This window comes from Vombatus ursinus, unplaced genomic scaffold (assembly GCF_900497805.2).
Source record: "Vombatus ursinus unplaced genomic scaffold, bare-nosed wombat genome assembly UNPS02014839.1, whole genome shotgun sequence".
Classification (NCBI taxonomy): Eukaryota; Metazoa; Chordata; class Mammalia; order Diprotodontia; family Vombatidae; genus Vombatus; species Vombatus ursinus.
Window position 1 is genome coordinate 5606949 of NW_020954617.1, and position 5780 is coordinate 5612728.

Consider the following 5780-nt stretch of genomic DNA (forward strand, 5'->3'; position numbering starts at 1 on the left):
GATATGTTGGGTCTGAATCTGGGATCTCTCCATTTTTTGAGCCTTTGGGGACTCCTCTCTCTGGACCTTTGAGGTCTCCTCCCTCCAGCTCTGGGGGCTTTTTCCTTTATGCCCCCTGGGGGTCTCTGTGCCCACTAGTGCCTGAGTTTCTGTTCTTTCCTGATCAGAGCTAGCCCCCTTCTGTAAGCCTTCCAGTTCAGGGAGGGGCCATAGCTCCCCAGGCTTGAGAGTTTCTGGAGAATATAGAATTCATGATGGTGGCTGGTAGGGCCCCTCGGCCCTGAATTCTGGGAGGTTTCTCCTTGGCCTGGGTCCTGGGAAAAGACATATATGTTGGAACCTGGCTTGTTTACAGTAATCCCTACTGAGACTCTGGGCCCTCAAGCCAGGGACCAATGTCCTCAGAAGACTTGGAAGGAAGGTTAGGAGCATACTAAGTTCTATGAGGCAAATCTCTACTTCCACACCAGCTATCCTGCTCTCTCCCGGATTTTTGTCTTAATCCTAAAAAAGGATTTCCATTTTATAAGGTATAATAGGGAATTTCTGCTTTGATCCTTTCCTGACTACCTTCCATGTTTCCCCCACTTCCTCATGGATCCCCTTGTGGCCTGGTAGAGGACAGGCCCAAACAACATCCCACTACACTGCCAATGATTCCTCCCCTCCCATGGGGAGCAGATGGTGCTGAGACCCCCTGAGCCTTCCCCTCCCCCCAGATCCAATATGAATAAGGACCTCTGCAATTGTCCCCTCCCCACTTTAATCTTTTTTGTCTGACTGGGCTTCCCTTGTCCCTGGAGATGCTCTCAGCTGTCATGTCAGGTTCTAGTATAAATCCTGAAGGAAGAAAGGGAAGGAAGGGTATTAGGAGGCTTTCCATTTCTGCCAGCTCCTCTCCCCTTCCCCAAGTACCATTTCCTCTGCAGGAGGCTGGAGGACATCTGGGGACACTGAATTACAGAATCCTAGGGAAGTTTTATTGTCCACAAAGATGAGGAAGGGGGAAGGCATCACCCCTTGGTGATTGTTGAGGCCTTGGAGAAGAAAGATAGTGTGAATTATGTTTGCCTTAATCCAGATTATCCCCAAACTGTGTTAGCCTTACAGCTTTCCCCATAGGGCCTTGCATGTGGCCCTCCTTAGTTTGAGAGCCGAATGAGATTAGCTCCAAGGAAGAATGTATAAAGGACTATTTGCTGAGGTTTATGCTCTGTATCTTTGCTGCTGGCTCTGAATTCAGGGTCCTCACTTTGATTATGTCTATTGGCTTCCACCTCCCTTTTATTTTATTCTCCTAGAAGCAGGACAGGGGGAGAGTTCTTGGGTTCTGAAGCTGGGGTGTTTACTTGGCTCCTCCTCCCCAGGCTGTTCTCTCTGGCTTTCCTCAGGCATACTTTCCAGCTCCAAGGTATCAGCCTTGAGAGAAGTCCCAACCTCAGGCTCTGGCCCTTTGAGGAAAGAGGAAGTAACTGTCACCCAGTTAATGGCAGACCCACAGCTACCCTCTCTTTCTAACAGATCTGGTCACTTACCAAGTGTTGCCCATCTTAGCTTTCCAGGGCTCCCAAACCTCTGATCTGACTCTGTGCCACCTTCAGCTCTGGCTATACCCAGCATCACTGCAAGGCCTTTAGTCTGCCATCTACAGCCAAACCAGAACACTGTGGGTGACCTGATAGGAAGCTTTGGAAAGACGGAATGAGATGGGAGAATGGGATGGGCAATATTGGCCTCTCCTTCTCCAGGTTTTATCATCTACAATTATCTGTCTCTTGAATGGCACCTCCAAATATATACACATCCATATACACCTTCTGCGGTCCTAAACCCTATTTCCAAGACAGGACCTAGGGCTTAGGACAAGGAAGCCTTGCCTTCTCTAACCCCAACTTGTGGCTATAACAAGTTCTGCCTGGCCTATCTCCCAGGAAATAGGCCTTATTCTGCCTTGGCCTCTCTTAGGAATAGAAGCATGGTGGAACAAGTTGAAGCCAGGACTGAGACCGAATTAGAAGAGAGTGGGAGGGGAAGTCCAAAATGAGACTTCAGCATTTAGTACAACCCCTTCATTTTACAGATGAGGAAACTGAGGCCTAGGGAAATGAAATAACTTGCTCGTGCTCATATACCTAGTTAGTACCAGAGCCTGGGATTAGAGTATAGGTGTCATGACTCCCAGTCCTTTCCACTACATTACATCATCTCTCAAAAACATCCCCTTTGCTCAGAAGGTTTGATGCCAGGGTCCCCTTGGTCTGAGGAGGGCACCTCAGGGCATCTGTGGGAGATAGGAACGAGCCCTAAGTACATGAGAAGGCTTAAGTAAGAGATAGTGCTGGGAATAAATGGAAGAGGGAAAGGGTCTACTAGGTGCAGACTCTTGAGGGTGGGGAAGTACCAGAAACCATTAAAGAGGACTCACTTTTCCAAAAGCTGTTGACTTCGCTTCCGGATATCCTTCTCCTGAGCCAGAGACCAGTGCCAGGGATGCTGGGGAGGAGATGCTGAAGGGGGCTAAAGGCGACAATCCACCTTAGGAATCAGACTTCTACCCTATCCTCATTCTCTTGCCTCCTCCTTTCAGCTGTAGATCTCTTCCCCAAAACAGCCTGAAGGGGAAGCAGAAGGCTCTGATCTTCCCCTAAGCTTTTGCAGCCATCCTTGAGGAAATCGACAAAACTAAAGAATCCCAGAATTTGAGATAAAAATGGCACTAGAGCTCATCCAGTCCCTACCCCTTGTCAACCATGATAACAGACCTGAACCTGAACAGACTAGAACCCAGGTCTCCTGACTCCCAATTCAGAGTCTATCCTACCCAGACCCCAGGACTCTCTTGCCTAGGGAGTCTGTCACCCAAATAAGAAATAGTTGGGTCAGCCACTTCTACCATAGTTCTGAGCTCTGCTCCTAAAATAGTGGAGGCCATAAGTGATCAATCACCAACTGAGTTATTAATCCTGGAGGTAAAAGCTTAAGGAAGGCTGTTGAAGGACAGGACCTTCTGACTCATGGTCCTGATGAGACCCAGAGAAATGGAGCATTAAAGAGACACTACCCTAGTGTCTGAATTTTTACCATCCATCTCCCCAGGAGACTTCAAAGCTTAGCCTTCCTTTTTTGACCTAGGTCTTCTCCCACTAAGCTGCCCTGTCTCTCTTCTGCTAGGACCACCGCCTCCTCCCTGACCTATCTCTTCCCTTTTCACCCCCAACTCACCAGCTCCTCTTCCCCACCAGCCCAGATGCATGGCTCCTGGTTATGGTTCTCTGAGCTCCTGGCCCCATCCCAAGGTCCTCTAAACTGTCCCCAGCGAGGCCAGAAAAGACTGAGTCCAGCCCCAGTCAGTAGTTCCAAGTCCCATAGAACCTGAGGGAAGGTGAAAGATGGAGGGATGCAGGGAAAAGATGTGTGTTCTGGAGGGTGGGGATGGGTCCTTCCTTGGTGCCCCATACCTGTTCCTGCTCCTGCCGTCTCTGCTCCATCTCCAGCAGCACCAAAGGTAACTCAAGCTCCTGAGGGCAGTTGGCGCCACGTACCTGAGAGTTCCCAACAGTGGGGTCAGGCCCCAACCCTGGCCTCGTACCTGGCACTTTGCTCTCCCTTCCCCACCTCTGCCTACCTGCTGCACTGCCACAAGGAGTTCATCAAACCTGGCAGGGGCCTGGAAGAGCTGCTGGTAGAGAGCTAGTATTTGCCCTGAGGGGAAGGGAAGTTGAGGCTCTCGGAACACCGTATCTGACTCCATGGGGTTAGTGAAGCCCCTTGCCTGCCGTCTCATGAAACCTGAGGATACAGATGCACCTGTGCCCCCCCTCCCAACCGCTCTCCAAGGACACCCCTGATGGACCCCCTCCCCTGTATGCATCTGAAGCTGGAAGAGAAGACCCTTTCTCACTAGGGGAGTCCTCCCTCCAGAGCTTCCTCGATGGCCCTTAGGAAATGTGGGAATGATGGCGAACAGGAGAATCAGGGAAGAAAAGAAGGGACAATTCTATCCCGTCAATAATGCAGAGGTCTCTGACACCTGAGCTGACCTCCTGGAGAGGCCCCGTTTGGGGGCAGGGAAAGAGGAACCCAACTAGACAGTTCAGTGTCATGCTCCACTGCCCTATTTTATGGAAACTTTATGGTTACACTGGGGAAAACAAAGTTTCCCAATCCCTTCACCAGTGGTTTGTCAAGGAAACAAAGAATTCCTGGAGAATTCTGAGGACAGAAAAAATGTGTTTATGCATGTGTGTACTTGTAGCTACTGGAAGGAAGCTCGGAGATCATTTAGTTTCTAATCTAACCCCTTCATTCTGCATATGAGAAAAGTAGGAGAGGAGTAGGAATTTTTGCCCAATGTTACACAGCTAGCAAGTAGCAAGAGTGGAATTTGAACCCCAGTCAAAGAAGGAGAAATGGGCAGACGTTGCAAAGAGTCAGGTTTAGGATTGACAAGGAAACATTTTTTAAAAGCTGGAGCTCTCTAAAAAGTGGAACGGGCTGCTATTTTGGTCTGGGTTGGGGGGATGGGGACAGGACTTTGCTCCAGGGCCCTGAAATTTAGATGGCACTGACAGCAGATGTTACTCTAGCAGGTAGAAACAACTGACTCTACTAATTGCTAAGAAAATCGTTAAAATAGGAAGCTACCGGATAGTTTGTTTCATCTGCTTGGCCACCATGCAACCAGGTGGAACCCAGCCCTGCCCTACCCTCCTCCCTCCCTTGTGGTCAGTCTCCTCACCAGCAGCCTGGAGAATATACTTAGGACTGTCCTCACACAAGGCCTTGTGTGACAGAGGCTGCTGCCTCCACCCTCTCCCTCTTCTGGCCAGTTGAGCCTCGTGAAGTCTCTCACTGAGGTCCACTACCTCCTGCTCTGAATTTGTCTCATGAAGATAACTGGAGGACTTCTTCGTGTTGCTCATCCAAGGCACCAGAATTTCTAGTTATGGCCCTGCGTCTCATTGGAGGTTTTCAAGGAAACACAAGGTAACTGCTTGTTAGGAATGCTGCAGAGGGGATTCTTACTCAGGGGAGCCCTGAAGGGTCCTTCTGAGTTTCCATGGCCCCAAATCTAGTGCTTTTCCTACTACACTATAGCCACCAGAGATGATTTTCTCTTCTCCCCTTCTTCCACCTCTCTATACTCTCTTTGTGTCTCTATACCCTCTTTGTGGCCTCCACAAATGCAGCATTTCACAGACTGGAAACTATTGAGAATAATGGAAGGGGAAGAGAGGAAAGGCCTCCTGGGCCATCTTGGAGGCAGGAATGCAGGCTGGTGGGGTTCTCTGGACCTCGGTACCCTCACCTTCCCCTGGTGTCGCAGGAGTTGGACGTATTGGTTATTCCTCCTCCCCAAAAGGTAGGTGGGGAAAGATGGTGGAGTAAAGCAGGAACTCACCTGAACTCTCCTAAATTCACCTCCAAACAACTATAAAATAAGGCCTCCACACAAAAGGTAGCTCAGAATGGGCCAAGCCCCCTTGTCTCTTACTCAACTCTCCCCAGTAGCCAAGCAACAACTTTGCATTCAGAGACAGAAGTGAATATGTGCCCCTGGTAGTCTTATGGTGGAGGACTGGAGGTATGGGAGATATTCCACTGGAAAAAAAAAATCTTTTGGGGAGTGTAGGATTGACTTGTGCATGGGGTTAAATTGTTCTGATTTTGGAGGTAGCAGACCTCATCAGTGTTCCAGCGCTGCCACAAAGCTGTGCCGCCTGAGCCCTTCTTTGCTTCTTGTGTCTATGATCTGTGTGCCTGTGGGACTGGGGCCTCTG